Consider the following 26354-nt stretch of genomic DNA (forward strand, 5'->3'; position numbering starts at 1 on the left):
TTAAATTTTTTTCCCCTTAAGTAGTGACAGCAGGAGAAACATCCCTCTTCTCTCTACTCCCCAGCATGCAAGCCCATCCCAGTCTTCTACTGATTTCCTTCCCATTACTGCCTTTTTACTCTACTCTAACACTTCCACTGCAGCCTTCTCTTCAAGTGCTCTTGTGTTCCCTCACTTGTCCTGCTCATCCTTCAGATGTCCTCCTCTCTATATGTTTTCAAGTCTCCGCTCTTCTTCCATCATACATAACAATCACTTATCTCCTGCACATCAACAAATTTCAATTACATCCAGGTTCCAAAAACTCCACTGGAAATGTAATGGTTAACACAACCAAGAGAGCCCTTGACCTCATGGAGCTTAAAGTCAAAAGAGGCAGGGAGACTTACCAGTCATAATTCAATCATTAGAAGCATACAAAATGTATGACATAGAAATATGGGGGCTATGTTAGCAGTACCAAGCAAAATCGCTGTTGTATATTTTTCAGTAGCTGATCATATCTGAAATATAACCAGATACTCAAAAGGCGGAAAATGGGTTATTTTCTTCAAACACCGTGCATGTACAGACATGAATAATTCTCAGGCCACTTGGCACATGAATAGTTGTTATCCCAGGGGCTTTTTCTGGGCCATGTGGAAAATCTTAAATAGCATAGTTCTTGTCCGTACTAACCGTAGGACCCTACAACTTTATCAGACCTTCATGAATGCTGATGAATTTAATTCTCATTTAACACCTGCTCTAAATGTATCTTCACTGAAGCAGGAAGTTCTGTTCTTCCCCAAGGCTGTTCCTCATTTCAGCATTCACACTGTCTGGGATATGGGCAGGAAAACCTTCTCAAAGTCATCTAGCTTAACCATCATTTCTCCTTTGCTGATGAAACCTTTCTCCAATCTATTCATGCCTGGATACCAGGACTAACTCCTTACTAACTAGCTATGGTCCCTCAGAGGGCTATATTAATATAGACCAGGATTGCCAAACGTGTATTCAAATGACCTGGAGATCATTTTAAAATGCAGTTTCTAATACAATAGATCTAGAGTGAAGACTGAATTTCTCATAAACTCTTGGGTGATGACAATGATGTAGATTTTTAAGACCACATTTTGAGTAGCAAGGATGTAGAGAATACAGATATTAATCTGGATGACAGAAATTTATATTTTTGATGTTATAATACCTACTAAATCAGGGTCGAGGGTAGAGATGTCTGCACCTCAATTCAAAAGCATATATTTTGACCAAGACTTTCAGAAATTTCAAAACTCCTTTTATTACAAAGTTTCATAATAATCCTCCTACCTTGGGTCTTATTTCTTTCTCCATAGTAGTATACGACTCTTTAAAAAAGTAGTGGATATATTATAAAGGAAGAAGTCTAACTTCTGTCCCAGTTTAGCCACCAAGGTTGCAACATATATATTTTTACGTGAGTTCTCAGTAGCCTACAGCTATACCACCCACCATAAATATATGTTCTACATTAGGGCCAGGTTGCATTCTGGACAAGGTAATCATTGAATTACACCCTAAATCCACCATCAGTGAATCAGAGAAATACCAAAAGTCCATAAATATGGCAAAGTACCTGGGTAAAAAGAGAAATCAGAAGTTTCAAAACAAAGAGTGTTAAGTTATCTTTAATGGCCTTTTTTTAAAGCTAAGATAATGCACAATCATATAGGGTTATACTTGTACCTAATTCTAGAGAGCAAAGAGCAAAATACCGACCAGTAATCTTTAACTCCAGAGTCTCATCAATTCAATGGGGAATCCCTAATGGCTACCCTAATTCTAATTGGAGTTAGCTCAACAAAATCCCTGCTGGACCTTCTTTCCGCCATTATCTCTAATCATTTTTTTTTTCTCCTCACTTTGAATTCTACAAAGACAAAGAGATGGTGAGGTCCATATGCACTAGCACAGATTCAAAATGTGACTCTCCCCTTGTGACAGACCCAACGGACCCTATTACACTTCTTCTGAGTTATCGTTTGCTTTTTAATCTGCTTTCTCCTTCCCCTTTCCCTGTTATCCCCTCTTGCTTTTTATTTGTGAAAGAGCAACCAGTACACCATACAGAGTCAGTTAGATGACCAGCAATCCCTATGTAACTTTTCAGAATCTTAATTATGATGCTAACTCCCCTTTCCTTTCCCAGGGAAACTGCCTTTTTTCCTCAGCTCAAGTACGTGGCTATTGCTTTGCAGTCTCTATATTTGTTAAATTGAGATAACAAGTAGAAATTTTAATCCTCTTTCAAAGCATGATGAAGAAGAGAGATGATGGTCAAAAAAGTCATTTTAAGTGTTGAGAATCTTGAATTAATGTAGAATAAAGTCATACTTTATTATGTAATTGAACAAAAATATACCAGTTTCCCAACATATTGATAACTGTAGTTTTGATTCACTGAAAAAACTTTCTACACAATTTTTCCTTCAAGAAAAACGTATAGATTTCATTACTCTTTGTAATCTCTTAGTCCCAAACTTTTTTAAAAAACACTTCACTCAAGAGCTCTCAGCTTTACATGAAACTATAATAAGTATGGCCTCTTTTATTTTTTCAGAAGAGAGTTGAGAGAGGGCTCCACATTATTGCTACATCCTCTGAGAGTTTAGTTTCTAGAAAAGCTGATGTCCATCTTCACTATGCAATTCTAGATTAATAGGGAAGTTATATCACTGTTGACAGCCTTTTCCTTTCTTAATAAATCCAGCGAATCCTCCTATAAGAAACATTCCTTTTCCTTCAGACATGAAATGACCATTAAGAACCACTAGTAAAGAATCCATTGCTTTTAGTGTCTGGCTCTATTTCTTCTACTTTAAGGAAGAACTATTAAAATAAAAGGGTATATTTTTATTATCAACAAGGCAGATACATTTCTCATTTCTTAACAAATGGGAGGTGTAAAAACTGTTCAAATAGCCAGGATTAGTTATTTTGTTAAATTGAAACTTTAAATAAATGATGAATGTTTAAGTATAAAAGATAAACATTATTTATTTAGAGAAAAATGTCTCTGTAAATGGCAACAGGTTTGCAGATTGTCATCCAAGATGGCTTGGGAGTGATGGGATTTTCTTATAAGCAGAGAGTAATGCCACAAAATGGTGAATGGTTCAGTCCAAAGGAGGAGCTGTTTTGTCTGATTCTATGGTTCTTTCTAGATACATAATAGCTGAAGTAACCACAGAGGGGGCCCACAGTGAGGTCAAATCTTACCCTCCTCAAGTAAAGAAATTGATCACTTAGGAAAGTGACATCCCTCTCTGTCTCTGAAGGTTGTTGACTGTCCATAATATTTTCTCTTTGCTATCTTAACAATACCTGTGGAGGACCTTCAAGATGGCAGAAGAGTAAGATGTGGAGATGACTTTCCTCCCTACAAATTCATCAAAAATACATCTACATGTGGAACAACTCCTACAGAACAACTACTGAACACTGGTAGAAGAACTCAGACTTCCCAAAAGGCAAGAAACTCCCCAAGTACCTGCCTGTGTGGCTCACAGGGTCTTGGTGCTCCTGCTGAGTGTCAGGCCTGAGCTTCTGAAGTGGAAGAGCTGAGTTCAGGACACTGGACAGCCAGAGACTTCCTGGTCCCATGTAATATCAGTCAGTGAGAGCTCTCCCAGAGATCGCTCTCTCATGGCTAAGACACAGCTCCACTCAACTACCAGCAAGCTCCAGTGCTGGACACCCCATGCCAAACAACTACCAAGACAGAAACACAACCCCACCTATTAGCAGAGGGACTGTGTAAAATTACACTAAGTTCACAGACACCCCAAAACACACCACAGGATGCAGTCGTCCCCACCAGAAAAACAAGATCCAGCCTAATCCACCAGAACAGAGGCACCAGTCCCCTCAACCAGGAAGACTACATAACCTACTGAACAAACCTTACTGGGGGTAGACACCAAAAACAACAGGAATTACGTACCAGCAGCCTGAAAAATGGAGACTCCAAACACAGGATGTTAAGCAAAATGAGATGAGAGAGAAATACACAGAAGATGAAGAAGCAAAGTAAAAACCCACCAGACCAAACAAATGAAGAGGAAATAGGTAGTCTACCTGAAAAAGATTTCAGAGTAATGAGAGTAAAGATGATCCAAAATCTTAGAAAGAGAATAGAGAAAATACAGGAAATGTTTAACAAGGACCTAGAGGAATTAAAAAGCAAACAATGATAAACAACACAATAAATGAAAAGAATGCTCTAGAAGGAATCAATTGCAGAATAACTGAGGTAGAAGAACAGAAAATATCTTCCAGTGACCTGGAAGATAAAACAGTGGAAATAACTACTGCAGAGCTGAATAAAGAAAAAAGGATGAAAAAAATTGAAAACAGTCTCAGAGACCTCTGGGACAATATTAAACTCACCAATATTTGAACGATAGGAGTTGCAGAAGAAGAAGAGAAAAAGAAAGGGACTGAGAAAATATTTGAAGAGATTATAGTTGAAAACTTCCCTAATATGTGAAAGGAAATAGTCAATCAAGTCCAGGAAGCACAGAGAGTCTCATATAGGATAAATCCAAGGAGAAACATGCCAAGACACATACTAATCAAACTATCAAAAATTAAATACAAAGAAAAAATATTAAAAGCAGCAAGAGAAAAGCAACAAATAACATACAATGGAATCCCCATAAGGTTAACAGATGATCTTTCACCAGAAACTCTGCAAACCAGAAGGGGGTAGCAGGAAATATTTAAAGCGACAAAAGTGAAAAACCTACAACAAGATTACTCTACCCAGCTCGCATCTCATTCAGGTTTGACAGAGAAATTAAAACCTTTACAGCCAAGCAAAAGCTAAGAGAAATCAACACCACAAGGCCAGTTTTACAACAAATGTTAAAGGAACTTCTCTAGGTAAGAAACACAAGAGAAGGAAAAGATGTACCAAAACAAACACAAAACAATTAAGAAAATGGTAATAGGAACATACATGTAGAAAATTACCTTAAATATAAATGGATTAAGTGCTCCAACCCAGATATAGACTGGCTGAATGGATACAAAAATAAGACCCATATATATGCTGTCTACAAGAGACCCACTTCAGACCTAGGGACACATACAGACTGAAAGTGAGGGGATGGAAAAAATTATTCTATGAAAATGGAGATCAAAAGAAATCTGGAGTAGCAATTCTCATATCAGACAAAATAGACTTTAAAATAAAGACTGTTACAAGGACAAAGAAAGACACTACATAATGATCAAGGGATCAATGTAAGAAGAAGATATAATAATTGTAAATATTTATGCACCCAACAAAGAACACCTCAATACATAAGGCAAATGCTAACAGCCATAAAAGGGAAGATCAACATTAACACAATAATCTTAGGGGACTTTAACACCTAAATTTCACCAATGGACAGATCATCCAAACAGAAAATAAATAAGGAAGCACAAGCTTTAAATGACACATTAAACAAGATGGACTTATTTGATATTTATAGGACATTCCATGAAAAAAAACCAGAATACACTTTTGTCACAAGTGCTCATGGAACATTCACCAGGATAGAACATACCTTGAGAAACAAATCAAGCCTTGGTAAATTTAAGAAAATTGAAATTGTTTCAAGTATCTTTTCCAACCACAATGCTAGGAGACTAGATATCAATTACAGGAAAAAACACTGTAAAAAATACAAACACATGGAGGTTAAACAATGTGCTACTAAATAACCAAGAGATCACTGAAGAAGTCAATGAGGAAATTAAAAAAAAAATACTAGAAACAAATGATAATGAAAGCATGAGGATGCACAACCTATGGGATGCAGCAAAAGCAGTTCTAAGAGGGAAATTTATAGCAATACAACCCTACAACAAGAAACAAGCAAAATCTCAAATAAAAAACCTAACTTTACACATAAAGCAATTAGAGAAAGAAGAAGAACAACAAAAAAAGCCCAAAGTTAGCAGAAGGAAAGAAATCATATAGATCAGATAAGAAATAAATGAAAAGGAAATGAAGGAAACAATAGCAAAGATCAATAAAATGAAAAGCTGGTTCTTTGAGGAGATAAAAAAAATGGTAACCACCAGCCAGACTCATCAAGAAAAAAAGGGAGAAGACTCAGATCAACAGAATTAGAAATGAAAAAGACAAGTAAAACTGACAATGCAGAGATACAAAGGATCATGAGAGATTACTACAAGAAACTATATGCCAATAAAATGGACAACCTGGAAGAAATGGACAAATTCTTAGAAAAACGCAACCTTCTAAGACTGAACCAAGAAGAAATAGAAAATATAAACAGACCAATAACAAGCACTGAAACTGAAAGTGTGATTGAAAATCTTCCAACAAACAAAAGCCCAGGACCAGATGGCTTCATAGGCAAATTCTATCAAACATTTAGAGAAGAGCTTACACCTTTCCTTCTCAAATTCTTCCAAAATCTAGCAGGGGGAGGAACACTCCCCAACTCATTCTATGAGGCTACCATCACCCTGATACCAAAACCAGACAAAGATGTCACAAAAAAAGAAAACTACAGGCCAATATCGCTGCTGAACATAGATGTAAAAATCCTCAACAAAATACTAGCAAACAGAATCCAACAGCACATTAAAAGGATCATACACCATGATCAAGTAGGGTTTATTCCAGGAATGCAAGGATTCATCAATATATGTAAATTAATAAATGTGATACACCATATTAAAAATTGAAGGATAAAAACCATATGAGCATCTCAATAGATGCAGAAAAAGCTTTTGACAAAATTCAACATCCATTAATGATAAAAACCCTCCAGACAGTAGGCACAGAGGGAACTTACCTCAACATAATAAAGCCCATATTTGACAAATCCACAGCCAACATCATTCTCAATGATGAAAAACTAAAACCATTTCCACTAAGATCAGGAAGAAGACAAGGTTGTCCAGTCTTACACCTATTATTCAACATAGTTTTACCATTTCCACTAAGATTAGGAACAAGACAAGGTGGTCCACTCTCACCCCTATTATTCTACATAGCTTTGGAAAGTTTAGCCTTAACAATCAGAGAATAAAAAGAAGTAAAAGAATCCAAATCAGAAAAGAAGAAGTAAAGCTGTCACTGTTTGCAGATGACATGATACTATACATAGAGAATCCTAAAGATGCCACCAGAAAACTACTAGAGCTAATCAATGAATTTGGTAAAGTAGCAGGATACAAAATTAATGCACAGAAATCTCTTGCATTCCTATACAGTAATGATTAAAAATCTGAAAAAACATTAAGGAAACACTCCCATTTACCATTACAATAAAAAGAATAAAATACCTAGGTATAAACCTACTGAAGGAGACTAAAGACCTGTATGCAGAAAACTATAAGACACTGATGAAAAAAATTAAAGATGATACAAATAGATTGAGAGATATACCATGTTCTTTGGTTGGAAGAGTCAACACTGTGAAAACGATGGATCTATGGATCTATGGATCCAGTACAATCGCTATCAGACTACCAAAGCATTTTTCAGAGAACTAGAACAAAAAATTCACAATTTGTCTGGAAATACAAAAGACCCTGATTAGCCACAGCAATCCTGAAAAAGAAAACGGAGCTGGTGGAATCAGGCAACCTGGTTTCAGACTATATACAAAGCTACAGTAATTCAGACAGTATGGTACTGACACAAAACCAGAAATATAGATCAATGGAACAGGATAGAAAGCCCAGAGATAAACCCATGCAGATGTGGTCACATTTTCTTTGATAAAAGAGGCAAGAATATACAGTGGAGAAAAGACAACCTCTTCAATATGTGGTGCTGGGAAAACTGGACAGCTACATGTAAAAGAATGAAATTAGAACAGTCCCTAACACCAGACACAAAAATTAACTCAAATTGGATTAAAGACCTAAATATAAGGCCAGACACTATAAAATTCTTAGAGGAAGACATAGGCAGAACACTCTATGACATAAATCACAACAAGATCCTTTTTGACCCACCACCTAGAGAAATGGAAATAAAAACAAAAATAAACAAATGGGACCTAATGAAACTTCAAAGCTTTTGCACAGCAAAGGAAACCATAATCCAGATGAAAAGACAACCCTGAGAATGGGAGAAAATATTTGCAAACAAAGCAACTGACAAAGGATTAACCTTCAAAATATATAAACAGCTAGCTCATACAGCTCAATATCAAAAAAAAAAAAGCAATCCAAAATTGGGCAGAAGACCTAAATAGATATTTCTCCAAGGAAGATATACAGATTGCCAACAAACACATGAAAAGATGCTCAACATCACTAATCATTAGAGAAATGCAAATCAAAACTACAATGAGGTATCGCCTCACACCAGTCAGAATGGCTATCATCAAAAAATCTAGAAAAAATAAATGCTGGAGAGGGTGTGGAGAAAAGGGAACCCTCTTGCACTGCTGGTGGGAATGTGAATTGATATAGCCACTATGGAGAACAGTATGGAGGTTCCTTAAAAAACTAAAAATAGAACTACCATATGACCCAGCAATCTCGCTAGCCAGGACATGGAAGCAACCTAAATGTCCATCTACAGATGAATGGATAACGAAGATGTGGCACACATATACAATGGAATATTACTCAGCCATAAATAGAAATGAAATTGAGTTATTTGTAGTGAGGTGGATGGACCTAGTGTCTGTCATACAGAGTGAAGTAAGTCAGAGAGAGAAATCAAATACCGTATGCTAACACATATATATGGAATCTAAAAAAAAAATGTTCTGAAGAATCTAGGGGCAAGAGAGGAATAAAGACGCAGATGTAGAGAATGGACTTGAGGACACAGGGAGGAGGAAGGTTAAGCTGGGATGAAGCAAAAGAGTGGCATGGACATATATACTCTACTAAATGTAAAATAGATAGCTAGTGGGAAGCAGCCCCATAGCACAGGGAGAAAGGCTCAGTGTTTTGTGACCACCTAGAGTGGTGGGGTAGGGAGGGTGGGAGGGAAAGGCAAGAGGGAGGGAATGTGGGGATATATGTATACGTAAAGCTGATTCACTTTGTTATACAGCAGAAACTAAAACACCATTGTAAAGCAATTATACTCCAATAAAGGTGTTAAAAATTATTAATAAAAAACAAAATAAAAATACCTGCTTGCATGGAGAGAGATTAACATTCCATGTTATCAGGAATAGAAAACTTCCATTTGCAAGTATTCTGAAAGAAAATAAGCCTGGAAAGAACGTGTAAACATGGAGAGGAATGAAGGTAACATTTACTGAGTACCTAACATATGCTGAAATGCAGGCTAAGATGCTTTCATATGTGTTTTCTTGACTAAACAATCATACTCTCTACTGTTTAAAGAATCTTAGTACTGATAAATTAGGTCACTTGCTTTAGATGAGATAGCTGATAAATATTAAAACCAATCTCAATCTTATATATTGATGTTCTAATCACATCACACCATGATACCTCACATGTGCACTAGACCAGCCTCTCCAATGGAGCATTTTACTATGATGGAAATATTTTATATCTGTACTGTTTTAAATGGTAGAAACTAACCTCATGCGGCTATTAAACCCTTGATAGTTTGCTACTGTGAATGAGAAAATGAATATTAAATTTCATTTAATTTTGATTACTTTAAATTTAAATAGACACAATTGTCTAGTGGCTACTCTATGGGGCTGCTAAGGTCTATGCTACTGCTACTCAATGGGAGTGCAACACAGTTTTTCCTTAGTGAAAATTGTAAAGAATTTTCTTTAAACTCCCATTTTCCTCCTCAGTCTGTCATCACTGTTTCTCCCCAAATCCTGTTTATTTTTCAAAATGCAATCCTTAGACCTCAGCACAAACAGTGAAATAAAGACCCCTGAAAATTATCTCTTCCATAAAAACAATAAGGTAACAAGCAAAAATTGTGAGAGTCAACTTGTTCAGAACTCTAGAATTAACCAAGGATTTTCAGCAATGCAATTTATTCAAGAAAACAGCTGAATCTCAGTAAGAACAGTGAGCTTTGTGGTGTTTTCACTTGTCCTATTTCTACCAATACCTCACCAGCTCCACAGAAGCCTTGAAAATCTATAGCATGAAATCACAGTGAAAATAAGCAGCCTGGCAGGCACCCTAGGAAGCAGAATGGTGTAAAAGCTCCTTCAAAACCTAATTCCCAGAGAACTGTCATTAATTATCCTGTCTGGTAGGTCACTAGAAGATCCCTCTTGCAAGGCTGTCTTTATTTGACCTGACTCTGAGCTTGCCCAGTGTATAAAACTTTCCCAAGGGCATTTATCAAAAACAGTCAGAGGAAATTTAACTTTGCTGCATTAACAATAGCTGCTTGCATGGAGAAAGATTAACATTCCATGTTATCAGGAATAGAAAACTTCCATTTCCAAGTATTATAAAAGAAAATATGGGTGATAAGAGTCTGTAAACATGGAGAGGAATGAAGGTAATATTTACTGAGTACCTACCATGAGGGTAGCGGATAACATTTGGGGCAAACAATAAGCTAATTGAAAAAGGTTAAAAGGAAAATCTGGGGAATGTGATGTCCATAGGGACTTTGAAAAGCTCTGACATATTTCTGGGAATACAGAAGTTTCCTGACACTGAGAGGCTAACTTACTTACTCCAGATGAGACAGCTGGTAAAAATTAAAACCAGTATTAATCTTATGTTTTGATGTTCAATTCATATCACACTGTGTTGCTTCAAAACCCCACTAGGCCAGCACCAACGAATAGGGTTGTGTGCATGCCCAGGGCTGTGCACATACTAAGAAAAGACTTGAAATGCTCTAAACTCTGACCTTGGACTAACCTTGAGGCTCTGTGCAAGCTTGAAGGTTAAATCAGTGTTCTCAAATGCCAGGCTGAGTGTTGAAGTCACGCTTCAACATGTACACAGAGTTCCTTGGAAAATACTTTTAAAATATTTTTTAAATAATTTCAAAATTATTAGTTCCATGCACTTATGAATATCTATATAATTATTAACCAACCACAAAGCTGATATAGACTTCAGTGAACACACACACCAAAGAGCATAGACAAACAAATAACAATAATAAAAATAAACAGTAGCAACAACAAGCCCTGAGGAAAAGAAGGAAATCTGATTTTCAGAGTGCCAAATTATATCATTTAAAATATCCAATTTTTAACAAAAGGCAATACAAGACATTCAAAGAAACTGAAAATGTTAGCTCATAGGCAGCAAAACTTAAGAGCCAATAGAAGCTATCCCTGAGGAAGCCCTTACACTGGACTTAGTAGACAAAGACTTTAAGTCAGGTATTATGAGTATGTTCAAGAGACTAAAAGAAAGTATGAGAAATATGTCTCACAAAACAGAGAATATCAATAAACAGAGCAAAGTTGTAAAAAGAATCAAAAGAAACTGGTATCAAAAATTATAATAACTGGAATGAAAACTTCACTAGCAGGGTTTGACAGCATATTTGAGCAGTAAGGAGAAAGAATCTGTGAAGTTGAAGATAGATGAAATGAGATTATCCAATCTGAGGAACAGAAAGAAAAGAGAGAAATGAACAGAGCCTCACAGACCAGTAAAATACAATTAAGTATAGGCATATATGCACAATGAGAGTCACAGAGCAAGAAAAGAGGAAGAAAGGGGAAGAAAATATGTGAAGATATAATTACTAAAATCTTCCCAAATTTGATGAAAAAATTTATAGAGCCAAGAAGTTCAACAAATGCACATAGGATCAATTCAAAGAGATCCACACCTAGACATCATAATTAAACTATTTAAAGCCAAAGATAAAGAAAATCTTAAAAACAAGAAGAGAAATTAATCATCATATGCAAGGCACCCTCAATAAGATTAGCAAAAGAATTTTAATCAGAAACCATGGAAGCCAAGAGGCAGTTGAATGGCATAATTTTACAGCCTGCAAAATTTTCATTCAAAAAATAAAAACGAAATTAAGCCATTTTTAGATAAACAACAACTGGGAGAATTTGTTGCTGGTAGAACTGCACTACAAGAAATTTCAAAGGGAGTCTTGCAGGCTGAAATGAAAGAATACTAGACTGCAACTCAAATCCACTTATAGAATAAAAAGCCCTGGTAAAGGTAACTACATAGGTAAATATAGAACAGAGAATAAATGTATTTTTGTATGTAACTTTTTTTGTCCTATCATCTTTTAAAAACAACTTTATAAAACAATGGTTATAAATCTTTGTTGATGGGCATACAGTGGATATAGATGTAATATAAATAACAATAACAGCACAGAGGAAAGAAGTTGGAATAAAGTTAAATATGAGAAAAGTTTATTATATACTATAAAATTAGGTTAGTATTAATCTAAATTACACAGTTATTAAATAAGATATGCATTGTAATGCCCAAGTAAACCACCAAGAAAATAACTCAAAAAATATCTATTAAAAGAAATGGCAAGAGAAGTAAAATGCTACTCTAGAAAATATCTATTTAACACATAAAAGACAGTGATGGAAGGATGAGGAGGAAAAAAAAAAGATATATATATAAAACAATTAGGAAAGTGGCAGACATATTTTACATTGTCAATTATTACATTATAGGTATGTTAAACATCCTTAAAAGGCAGAGAATGGCAGAAAGATTTAAAATAAAAACAACATCCAACTATATGTTGTCTATGAGACACATACTTTAGATTTAAAGATCAAATAGTTTGATTATAAAAGCATAGAAAAATAAATAGATACAAACAGCGACTTAAAAAGAGCTAGTTAGCCATATTAATATCAGATAAAATAGATGCTGAGATAGATAAAATGAGGGCCCTCCCCCAAAGATGTCCACATCCTAATCCACAGAACTTTTTGAATATGTTACATAGTGTGGCAAAAGGGACTTTGCAAGAATGATTATGTTAGGGATCTGGAGGGAGAGCAAAAAAAAATACAAGGTCAGAAAGAAGAGATGCGATGAAAGAAGCAATGATTGGAATGATGTGCATTCAAGATGGAGGAAGTGACCATGAACCAAGTTCCTAGAAATTGAAAAAGTCAATAAAAGGGATTCTCCCTTAAAACATCCAAAATGACTGCACCTCAGCTTGTACCTTAAATGTAGCCCATGAGACTCATATAGGACTTCTGACTTCCAGAATTGAAATATAATAACTTTACATTGTTTTAAACAATTAAGTTTGCAGTAATTTTTTACAACAATAATAGAATACTAATACAAACTAAGGATAAAAAATTGTTATTAGAGACATTTTATAATGATAAAAGTGTTGATTATAAACATACATACATACAAGAAGCAAAAACTGACAGAATTGAAGAGAGAAATAGACAATTAAACAATAGTAGTTTAAGACTTTGGTATACAACATTTAACAATGGCTAAAAAAAATTAAATATAAAATAAAAGAACTAGCATTGAACAAACCAAGTAGACCTCACAGATATCTACAGAACATTCCACCAAATAGCAGCAAAATACGTATGTATTCTTCTTAAGTGCACTGGAGAATTCTCCATATAGGTCACATGCTAGACTATAAACCATGTTTTAATAAATTTTAAAGGTTTTAAATAATACAAAGCATGCTTGTTAAACACAAGAAATAAAATTAAAATTCAAAGGAGCAAATTTGGGAAATTTGTAAATATATGGAAATTTCACTACACACATTCTAATAACCATTGGGTCAAAGAAGAAATCATGCAGAAATTTAGAAAATAATTTGATACAGTGATTTTAATCCAAGATGGCAACATAAAAGCCTCCTGAACTCACCTCCTCCAATGGATACACAGAATCTACTGCTACACAAGAAGTAATTCCCTCTGAAAGAAAGCCAAAACTAGCCAAGTGATACCTATACACTTGGCAAGTGAGAAAATATCCACAATGCTCACATAGAAATGGTAGAAATAGCTGGGACAAACTCTCACCATGAATCCTACCACTGGCATAGTGCCATACATTCAGAAGGGAACTCCCAACATCCACCTTCTCTCCAAGGGTTGAGAGTTTGGATGGACATCCAGAGCCCCAACATTTTTTTTTTTTTATGGTACGCAGGCCTCTCACTGTTGTGTCCTCTCCCATTGTGGAGGACAGGCTCTGGACACGCAGGCTCAGTGGCCATGGCTTACAGGCCCAGCCACTCTGTGGCATGTGGGATCTTCCCGGACTGGGGCATGAACCCATGTCCCCTGCATCGTCAGGCAGACTCAACCACTGCGCCACCAGGGAAGCCCCCAGAACCCCAACTTTTAAGACTCCCATATGAGGGATGGACATCTTAAATACCTAGCTCTGAAAGCCAAGAGGGCTTGTGTTCATGAGGCACACAAAACTACAGCAAGCAAAGAAACAGTCTTTAACAAGCTGTGAGAACTCACCGTGTCTATCCCCTTAAGTCTCAGAACAAAGGAAGCAGACAGAAATACCCATCTCCCAAACTGTCCCATGAAAGAGTCTATTAGCACACTTTAAAAACTGCTACCAGAGAGCCAGCCTTATATTTTATCATGTATGTAGAGGCTGACTGTAATTCTCCACAGAGTCTGGGAAAACCAGTTACACCACTAATGCCCACTCACTCAAACTTGCTACCAAATTGCCAATATCTCCCTGGAAGAAATTTGTATATACATCTGGTGCTGCCAAATTTTCAGCTGCTGCCCAAGAAACAGGCCTCTAGATAACTAGGCTCTAATAGCCAATGGAGTTTGCCTGCACAAGTACTACAGGACAGTAACAAACAAAAAGCTGTTATTAACAGGTGCAGGAGGAACCCCCTCCCCATTCCATGGCTATACACATGGATCCAGTGCAGAGGGAGAAGGCAAAATAGTCCCTCTCCCAGGTGTTGACTCAAATCCTCCCCTTTGGGACACTGACTGATCTTGGCACACCCCGAATGACTGGGAGTTGCTAAAAACAAAGAAGGTAATTTGGACAATCACAAATATTTGAGAGACAACCAAGAGCTGAGGACAGGCTGAAAAATAAGATTCTACTCCTACATGAGACCACTCCATCAATACTAGGAGAGGTGATTGTTTTAACTAATGTGCAAAAACCAACACAGAGAGTCAAGAAAGATGAAGAAATAGGGGGCTATGTTTCAAACAAATAATAAAATAAAACTCCAGAATCAGACCAAAGTGAAATGGAGATAATAAGTGATTTACACAATAAAAAGTTAAAAACAATGCTCATAAAAATGCTCACAAAAATGCTCACAGAGGTCAGGGGAACAATATGAACAAAGTGAGAATTTCAACAGAGATAGAAATTATAAGAAGGTACCAAACAGAAGTCACAAACCATGAATACAATAACTGAACTGAAAATTTTAATAAAGGGATTCAACAGCAGACTAGATCAAGCAGAAGGAAAAAAATCAGCAAACTAGAATACATGGCAGTAGGATTTATCCTATCAAAGGAGCAAAAAGAAAAAAAAGATTGAAAAATGGAGAATATAGCCTAAGGGATTTATGGGACACCATTAAGCAGATGATAATAGGTATTTTAGGGGTCCCAGAAATAGAAGACAGAGAGAAGGGAGGAAAAAACTTATTTGGAGAAATAATGGCTGAAAACTTCCCTAACCTGGGGAAAGAAACAGACATTTAGATCAAGGAAGCCCAGAAAGTACCAAATTTGATGAACTAAAGAGATCTACACAAAGACGTATTATAATTAAACTGTAAAAAGTTAAAAATAAGAGAGAATTTCAAAAGCAGAAAGAGAAAAATAACTTGTTACATACAAGGGAACTTCTATGAGCATATTTTTTATCTGAAATTTTAAGACCAGAAGGAATAGAATGATAGAGTGCTGAAAGAAAAAAACAAAAAACTGCCAACCAATAACACTCTACTCAGCAAAGTTGTTCTTCAGAATTAAAGTACATATAAAGAATTCTCCAAACAAGCAAAAGCCGAAGGAGTTCATCACCATCAGAACACCTTATAAGAAATTTTAAAGAGACTTCCTCCTGTTAAAGAAAGGATAGACCACATGCTATGAAACAAAACAAATATTAACAAATTTAAGAAGATTGAAATCATATCAAGCATTTTTCTGACCATAATTATATGAAAGTAAAAATCAATAACAAAAAGGAAAATGAAAAATTCACAGATACGTGGAGATTAACAACATGCTACTGAACAACCAATGGGTCAAAGAAGAAATCAAAAGAGAAATCAAAAAATATTTTAAGACAAGTAAAAATGGAAATACAACATATCAAAACATATGGAATGCAGCAAAAGCAGTTTTAAAATGGAAGCTCATAACAATAAAAACCTACATTAAGAAAAAAAAAGAGCTCAAGCAATGTAATGTACACATAAAAGAACTAGAAAAAGAAGAATAAACTAAGCTCATAGTTAGTAGAAGAAACAAAATAACAAAGATCAGAGCATAAATAAATAAAATACAGACTAAAAAGACAGTTGGAAATATTAATAAAACTACGAGCTATTTTTTAAGTAGCTAGACTTAACAGGAAAAAAGATAGGGACTCCAATATGTAAATTAGAAATAATGAGGAGATATAATAACTGATACTACAAAAATACAAAGGTCACTAAGTGACTACTCTGAAAAATTATATGCCAACAAATTAGATAACCAAGAAGAAAGGATAAATTCTTAAAAAACATACAATCTACTAAAACTGAATCATGAAGAAATGGAAAATCTGACAGACCAATACTTAAAAGGAGATAGAGTCAGTAATCAAAAACTGTCCAACAAAGAAAAGTCCAGAATTAGACTGCTTCACTGATGAATCCTACCAAACATTAAAAAAATATATATCAATCCTTCTCAAACTCTTCCAAAATATTAAAAAGAGAAGACTTCCAAACTCATTATAAGAGGCAGCATTACCCTGATACCTAAACCAGCTAAGGAGAAAAGTACAGGCCAATGTCCTCTATGAACATAGGGACAAAAATTTCAACAAAATATTAGCAAACGAAACTCAGCAATACATGAAAAGGGTCACACACCATAACAAAATGGGATTTATTCCAGAGCTTCAAGGATTGTTCAACATGCAAAAACCATTAAATGTGAAATACCACATTCACAAAGTAAAGGATGACAATCATATGGTCATCTCAACTGATGCAGAAAAATATTTAACAAAATTCAACATCCAATCAGGACAAAAATTTTCAACATATTGGGAGTAGAGGGAAATATCTTAAGGGAATAAAGGCCATATATGACCAGCCCATTGTTAACATCATTCACCTCGGTGAAAAACTGGAAGCTTTTCTTCCAAAATTAAGAACAAGACAAGGATGCATGCTGTCTCCACTTTTATTACACATAGTACTGGAAGTCATAGCCTGGGCAGTTAAGCAAGAAAAAGTAATAAAAGTCATCCAAAACAGAGAGAAAGAAGTAAAGTTGTCTCTATTTGCAGATAGCATAATGTTAAATATAGAAAATCCTAACAACCCCACAAAAAATCTATTAAAATAAATACATTCAGTAAATAGTAGAGTACAACATCAGTATACAAAAATAAGTTGTGTTTCTATACACTCACAATGATCTATCAGAAGAGAAAATTAGGAAACAATCCTATTTACAGTTGTATTAAAAAAAGATAAATACTTGGAATAAATTGAAACAAAGAGATGAAAGATCTGAAAACTGTGAGACATTGATGAAAGAAACTGAAGACACAGATAAATAGAAAAATATTCTGTTCTCATGGATTGGAACAGTTAATATTGTTGAAATGTACATATACCCAAATAAACTGAATGTAATTCTTATCAAAATTCTCATGACATTCTTACAGAAATAGAAAAAAAATCCTAAAATTTTTATGGAACTGTAAAATACCTAACTAGTCAAAGTATCCCTGAGAAAGAAAAAAATTCTGGAGGTATCACACTTGCTGATTTCAAACTATATTACAAAGCTATAATAGTCAAATTAGTACAGTATCAACATAAAAATAATCACACAGACCAATGGAACTAAACAAAGAGAAACAAAATAAGCCCATGCATATAAGGTTATTTAATTTATGACAAAGGAGCCAAGAATGGGCGACGGGAAAAATAAAATTTCTTCAATGAATTGTTCTGAGAAAAATAGATATCCACATGCAAGATTTGAAAATGGATCCTACCTTACACCATACTCTACAGTGGATTAAAGACATATTTAAGACCTGAAATTACAAAGCTCCTAGAAGAAAATAGGAGGTAAGATCCTTGACATTGGTTTTGGCAATGACTTTTTTTTTAATTTGATGCCAAAACAAAGACAATAGAAAAATAAACAAATGGGACAACATCAAACTAAATAGCTACTCCACAGTGAAATAATCAACAGAATGAAATGGCAACACATGGAATAAAAGAAAATATTTGCAAATCACATTTCAGATAAAGAGTTAATATACAAAATGTGTAAGGAACTTATATATCTTGATAGCAAAAAAACAAATAATCTGATTTTAAAGTGGGGAAAGGACCTACATAGACATTTTTTCAAAGGAGACATACAAATGACCAACAGATACATGAAAAGGTGTTCAAAATCTCTAATCACCAGGGAAATGCAAACAAAACCACAATGAGATATCACCTCACACCTATTAGAATGGCTGTTATCAAAAAGTTGATAGATAATAATTGCTAGCAAGGAAGTGAAGAAAAGAGAATACTGTCCAGTGTGGGTGAGAATGTAAACTGGCACAGCCATTATGCAAAGTAATATGGAGGTTCCTCAAAAAATTAAAAATAGAGCTCTATATGATCCTTATGATCCAGCAATCCCATTTCTGAGTATATATCCAAAGGAAATAAAAATAGGACATTGAAGAGATATCTGCCCTGTGTTAATTGCAGCATTATTCACAATAGGCAAGAAATAGAATAACCTAAGTGCTTATCAATGGATGAATGGTTAAAGAAAATATCTCACACACACACACACATACACAAACACACACACACTCACTCACACACACAGGAATATAATTCAGCCATAAAAAATGAAATCCTGCTGTTTGCTACAATATGGATGGACCTTAAGGGCATTGTGCTAGGTGAAATAAACCAGAGAAAGACCAATACTGCATGGCATCATTTATCTATGGAATCTAAAGAAAAGTCAAACTCACAGAAACAGAGAGTAGAAAAGTGGTTGCCAGGGTCTAGGAGGTGGGGGAAATAGGAGAGTTTGGTAAAAGGGTTCAAACTTTCAGCTACAAGATAAATAATATATGAGGATCTAATGTAGAACATGGTGACTGCAGCTGATAACACTGTACTCTATAAATGAAACTTGCTAAGAGAGGAGAAGCCAAATATTTTCACACAGAGAAAAAGATAAGTATGTGAGGTGATGGATGTGTTAATTAATTAGTTGGAAGGAATCCTTTCACAATGTATACACATTTCAAATCATTGTGATGTACACTTCAAATGTCTTACAAATATATTTGTCATACCTTGATAAAGCTGAAAACAAAAGAAAATAATTTGATAGAAAGGAAAAATAAAACACAATATATTCAAACAAATGGGATGCAGCTTAAGCAGTGCCTATGGGAAAATTTATAGCTGTGAGTATGTATGCTAAAATAAAATGAAAATCTGAAATCAGTCAAATCACTTTGCACCCTAAGAAACTAGAGAAAGAAAAGTAAAGTAAACCCAAGCAGAATTAGAGCAGAAATAAGTGAGTGGATATAATCACAACAGAGAAGATCAACAAAACTCAAAGCCTGTTATTTGAAAACATCAGTGAAACTGACAAAACTCTATCTAGGCCCACCAAATTAAAAAAGAGAAGACTCAAATTACTAGAATCCAGAAAAAGAGGGGGCATTCCTGCCCAATTTACAGAAATAAAAAGGATTATAAGAGAATGCTATGAACAATTGGACTGCAACAAATTATATAACCTAGATGAAACAGAAAAAATCTCAGAAACACACAAATTTCCAAAATTGACTTAAGACTAAAATTGATTTAGAAAATCTGAATAGATCTAAATGAGTATATTATTAATCAAAAACTTCCCACAAAGAAAAGACAAAGACCAGATGACTTCAATTGGTAAATTCTGCCAAACATTTAGAGAAGAATTAATACAAGTTCCAAACACTTTCTATTGAAAAATAAAAGAGTAACATATTTCAATTGTTTACAAAGTCAGTATTACCCTCATATCAAAGCCAGACAAAGAAATCACAAAAAAATAAAACTATAGACCAATTTACCTTATCATTACACATGGAAAAACCCTTAAAAATACTACCCTAAATACTACAACTTATGAAAGGATTATATACCATGACCAAGTGGGACTCATTCCAGGAATACAAGATTATTTCAAGAGGTAAAATTCAAACAATGTAATATGTTATATTCACAGAATAATAGACAAAAACTACATGATCATCTCCACAGATACAGAAAACGATCTGACAAAATCCAACAGTCTTTCATGATTAAAAAAATACTCAACACATTAGGAAAGAAGGGAAGCTACTCATCCTGGTAAAGGGTCGGGTGAAAAACACACAGCTAACATCATACATAATGATGAAAGACTGAAAGCTTTAATCAAACATGAAGAAAAGGACAAGGATGTCTCTCTATCTCTATTTCATATTGCACTGGGGGTTTTAGCCATGGCAATTAGAAAAGAAAAATAAATAAAAGGCATTCATATTCTAAATTAAGAATTATAACTATTTGTAGATGACATGATCTTGTTATATTAGTTTTCTAGGACTGCCATAACAAAGTACCACAAACTAGATGGATTTAAAAACAGAAATGTATTGTCTCTCAGTTCTGGAGGCTAGAAGTCCAAAATCAAGATGTCAGCATTGTTGATTCTTTCTGAGGGCTGTGAGGGAAAAATCCATCCCAGGCCTCTCTCCATGACCTGGCAGTTTTTTCCCTATATTCCTTTACATATCTTGCCTCTATGTGTGTCTCTGTATCTAAATTTCCCCCTTTAGGTAAAAACACTAGTCATGTTGGATTAGATCCCACCCTAATGACCTCATTTAACAAGATTACCTCTGTAAAGACCCTTTCTCCAAGTAAAGTCATATTCTGAGGCTTAGGATTCTGGAATATTCTTAGTCATATTCTGGAATTTAGGATTTCAATATATAAATATGGAGGGAGGGGTACACAATTCAACCTATAATACTTGTATACAGAAAATTCTAAGAAACCCACTAAAAAATTGTTAGAACAAATAAATGAATTAATGATAATTATAGGATACAAGATTAGTATGCAAAAATTTATTGTAAAACTAGTGTAAAATCAAGCAATAAAAAAACAAAAAAATAAATTAATAAAACTATTAATTTAATAATATAAAAATAATAAGCTATTATGAATAAATTTACCAAAGAAATACAAGATTTAAACAATGAAAAGTATAAAACTTCATTGAAATATGTTAAAGCACACTTAAATTAATGGAAAGACTTCACATATACAAGCAACAAGATTTCATGTTGTTAACATGGCGGTATTCCCCAAGTTATTCTACAGACTCAATGCAATACCTGTAAAAATCCAAGCTAGTTTCTTTACAGAAATTGACAAGCTCATCTAAAATTCACATGGACATTCAAGGGGCCCAGAGGAGCAAAAATATAAGAGTAAAATTGGTGGACTCACAGATTTCAAAACTTATTGCAAAACTACAGCAATTGGTGGCAAGAATATACAGTGGAGAAAAGACAGTCTCTTCAATAAGTGGTGCTGGGAAAACATACAGCTACATGCAAAGAATGAAATTAGAACATTCTCTAATAACACCATATACAAAAAATAAACTAAAAATGGATTAAAAATGTAAATGTAAGACCATATACTATAAAATTCCTATAAGAGAATATAGGCAGAACACTCTTTGACATAAATTGCAGCAATATTTTTTGGATCTGTCTCCTACAGCAAAGGAAACAAAAGCAAAAATAAATAAATGGGACATAATTAAAAGCTTTTGCACAGCAAAGGAAACTGTCGACAAAATGCAAAGACAACCTACTGAATGGGAGAAAATATTTACAAATAATGTGACCAATAAGGGGTTAATATGCAACATACATAAACAGCTCGTACAATTCAACCTCAAAAAAAAAAAAAATCAGATTTTAAAATGGGCAGAAGACGTGAATAGACATTTTTCCAAAGAGGAAATGCAGATGGCCAACAGGCACATGAAGAGATGTGCCTAATCATCAGGAAAATAAAATAGCCCAATGAGATATCACCTCACACATGTCAGACTGGCTTTCATCAAAAAGAATACAAATAACAAATGTTGGTGAGGATGTGGAGAAAAGGGAACCCTCCTACACTGTTGGTGGGAACGTAAGTTGGTGAAGCCACTGTGGAAAACACATGGAAGTTTCTCACAAAACTAAATAGTACTACCATATGACCCAGCAATTTCACAATTCCACTCCTGGGTATATAATCAAAAAAAAATTAAAAATCCCAAAAAACCCACTAATTTGAAAAGATACATGCACCCCAATGTTCATAGCAGCATTATTTACAATTGCCAAGGTATGGAAGCAATCTAAGTGTCCATCAACAGATAAATGGACAAAGAAGATGTGGTACGTACACACACACACAATGGAACACTACTCAGCCATAAAAAAGAATGAAATTTTACCATTTGCAGCAACATGAATGTACTTGGAGGGCATTATGCTAAGTGAAATAAGTCAGACAGAGAAAGGCAAATACTCAATTATATCACTCATATGTGGAATCTAAAAAATATAACAAACTAGTGAACAAAACAAAAAAGAATCAGACTCAAAGATATAGAGAACAAACTAGTGATTACCAGTGGGGAGAGGTAAGGGGGAGGAGCAACATAAGGGTAGGGGAAAACAAAGGGTTTTTTTATGGTATTATATGAAATCATGTGTGTGAAACTTTTGAAAATTGTAATGCACTATAGAATTTAAAGAATTTTTCATTCAATTAAAAATAACAGTATGGTACTGACATAAGGATAGACATATAGATCAGATTAGAACTGAAAATCCATTTAAAAAATACTCACATATATGGACACAATTTTTGACAAAGATCACAAGACAATTCAATGAGAAAAGACTAATCTTTTCAACAAATGGTGCTAGGACAGCTGGATATCTTCATGCAAAAGAAAAGTTGCACTCCTTCTTCACACCATATACAAAAATTAACTCAAAATGGATCTAAGAGGTAAATACAAGATCCTAAATATAAGAACTAAAATTATGAAACTCTTAGAAGAAAACATAGCTGTAAATCTTCAGATCTTATATTAAGCAATAATTTATTAGATATGGCACCAAAAGCACAAGCAGAAAAAGAAAAAAAAGTAGATAAATTGTACATAATCAAAATTTAAAACATTTGTTCTTCCAAAGATACCATCAAGAAAGTGAAAGACAACCTACAAGTTGGGAGAAAATATTTTCAAATTAGTATCTGACAAGGGACTTCTATCCAGAATATATAAATTATTTTTATAAGCCAATGACAAACAATCCAGTGAAAAATAGGCAAAGGATCTACAAAGACATTTCTTCGAAGAAGATATACAAATGTCTCATAAAGCACATGAAAAGATTTTCAACATCTAGACAATAGAAAATTGCAAATAAAAACCCTTGAGATATCACTTCATACCTACTAGGATAGCTATAGGCAAAAAGACAGAAAATAGCAAGTGTTGACAAACATAAAGAGAAACTGGAATCCTCATACACTGTGGAAATGTATAACAGTGCAACAACCTTGGAAAACAATCTGGAAATGTCTCAAAAGTATAAACATAGAATTACCACATGACTCAGCAATTCCACTCCTAGGTTTGTACCCAAGACAAAAGAAACGATGTATCTATATTAAAACTAGTACATAAATGTTCATATCATTATTTATAGTAGACAAAAATTGGCTAAAAGCCGTATGTCAGTCAATTGAATGGATGAATAAATGTAATATATCCAACCAAGGAAATATTACTGGGCAATAAAAAGCAATAAATACTTATACATGCTATAATTTGGATTAACCTGGAAATAATTATGCTAAGTGAAGGATGTCAGACACAAAAGGCCACATATTTTATGATTCCATTTATATATAATGTCCTAAGTAGACAAATCCATAAAAAGAAAGTAAACTAGTTATTGCCAGGGGCTGGGGGAAAGAAGTAATGGGCAATAAATACTAATGATTACTGGTTTTCATTTTTGGGTGATAAAAATGTTCTAAAATTGATTGTAGTGATGGCTCCATAACTCAGTGAATACACTAAAAACCACTAAATTGTACACTTTAAAGGGATAAATTGTGTAGTATGTGAAATATATATATATAAATTAAGCTGTTGGAAGGAAGGAAGGAAGGAAGGAAGGAAGGAAGGAAGGAGGGAGGGAGGGAGGTTGGGAGGGAGGGAGGGAAGAAACTTTCAAAGCTTTAGGGAAAGTATAACACTTGAGTGCCTGTGATATTAATGAAAGTATAAAGCATGCCTTGCATCCAATCAGTATCAACATATTGAAGACTAGAGGAAAAAGGCCCAGAAATGTGGTTGGGATGTGTTATTATTCACAGTCCTTCTGGTTGCAATGATGTGATCAATTTATTCCAGCAATTTCATTTTTGTTGTCTTTTTCTGGTTGGGTTACCTGTTCTAGAGTTGTGGCTCCTATCTTAAGATGTTCTTCTCTGACATCTTTCAACTATTTATTAACCCTTAAGCTTTATTGTATAATTGCTGAGATGTTTAGGAAAATACGATGGCTGTGAATAGGAGGAAAGGAAGCACATAGGTAAGAATGGAAACTGTATACATACAGATTGGAGATTAAGAATCATACTGTCGTTCATCTGTGTGAACTAGGGCAAGCTACTTGAACTTCTGCAACTTCAGCTTCCTCATCTAGAAAATGGGAATAAAAATAGTACTGTGCCCATTGGGTCCTTATGAGAATTCCAACAGAAACGGGCTGATATGGAGTCTTGAGTGAGCAGTTGGAGAAGATGAGGTGATTCCATGAATGGGATGGGCCACCAGGAACAAAGACTGAGAAGAAAATGATGGGTGAGCAGATGAGGGAGGTATTGCTTGATTTAAGGGAACTGCAGGCAAAATGTATGTGAAACTGAGAAATCTCTGAAGAACCCCTGAAGCACCACATAAGAGCAGGAATCAGGTGTAAATTCCCACCTAAATCAGACAACACCAGTTTTGGAAATTCATGGTCAAACTCACCCCCTGTCTCTTGCTTCCTTCTCCCTCCTACCCTCAAATCCTTCCTTCTAAACCCTGGAGGAGCTGAGAAACAAAGAGACTGACACTCTTCTTTATTACAGAGTGCCAGTTCCCAGAAGACCTGAACTGAGGAAGGAATGAGGTTCAAATTTAAATGAAGTTCATAATTCTGATTTTATATTGGATTGAATATTTTAATTAGTTATGAAGCCATCTCACAATGTGTTTCTTTAATAAGATTAACATAAGTTATAAGAACTGTCAAAAATGTCATTCAAGGGAGGAGAAAAAGAGAGTACATTTAATATCTTTAAATATGTAGCAGAGAAAAAAATATTTTTTTCTTCTTACAACCTGCAGCAGTGTTCCAATTGTTCAGTGTAATGGATGGGTAGTTAGACTAGTTAGATAAGTAGATAGATGATAGATAGATAGACGATAGATAGATAGGTAGATAGATAGATAGATGATAGATAGACAGATGATAGCTAGCTAGTTAGATGTTAGATAGACTGATAGATAGATTGTTCAGCATTAAGTACAGAGCCTGGCATGCTGTAGAAGTTAGTAAAGACTAATTCTCTCCTGCTCAACCTTTCCTCCTCTATGTGCTTGTTCAGGGTGGAGAGTGAAGGCAGCATGTGCTCAGAGGCCAGTCTTTGCTTGGGTCGTAAGCCGTAATGAGGACAGGATTTTCCTTAGAATTCCACACTTAGGGAAGACTAAAAAACATGAAACTTGAGTATCCACACTGGCCAGTGGAGGTAGGGGTAGTTGAGCTGCTGAAACACTGGTCTTCTCATAAATCACTGAGATTTATTTGGCTAGGCTGCTTGACTGAGCAGAAACTGGAGAAAAGTTGAGTCTGTAAGTCTCCCCTGACCAGTTGATGCTGTCACTTAAGTGTTCACATGTGTGAAAGGAAAATCAGAATGGAGTTGATATTGCTAAGAGAGCCTCTAAAACGCAACAGGGAGGCCATTAAGGAAATGTGACTTATGCACGTCTCAGCCTCGATAGAATCTGACG

This window comes from Monodon monoceros, unplaced genomic scaffold (genome assembly GCF_005190385.1).
Source record: "Monodon monoceros isolate NGI ecotype Baffin Bay Population unplaced genomic scaffold, NGI_Narwhal_1 Super_Scaffold_16, whole genome shotgun sequence".
Taxonomy (NCBI): Eukaryota; Metazoa; Chordata; class Mammalia; order Artiodactyla; family Monodontidae; genus Monodon; species Monodon monoceros.